Here is a 384-nt window from a genome sequence, read left to right as displayed (position 1 = left end):
ACCTAGAGACTCTCTTTTCATTGGCAAACTTCTGTGCATTAACACAAACGATAGCAATAAAGAATTAAAGTACAATATTATTTGATCATTATTGAACTGCTAAAAACCATACTGGAAAGGATTGGGGCCTATTTTATAGCATCCTCTGCCAGATCAGGTTTTGCTGTTGCTTAGCCAGCTCACTCCCTGAGACAATTCTGCCTGAGCTCTCTCAAGGAATCCAGGGAAGCAGTTTCCAGCTGGGGCTTTATTTTAGGCCTTTTTCACAAAACAAATAAAAACCTCACAGGCCAAGTAGTCCCTTCCAAGTTTGCCCCTCAAACCAGTAACTTCAGCAACCAAAAATTTCTTGGCTCTTACCTCACAGCCTGAGCAATCAAGGAC

Source organism: Lepidochelys kempii, chromosome 2, assembly GCF_965140265.1.
Source record: "Lepidochelys kempii isolate rLepKem1 chromosome 2, rLepKem1.hap2, whole genome shotgun sequence".
Lineage (NCBI taxonomy): Eukaryota > Metazoa > Chordata > Testudines > Cheloniidae > Lepidochelys > Lepidochelys kempii.
Note: the sequence above shows the minus strand (reverse complement) of the source record.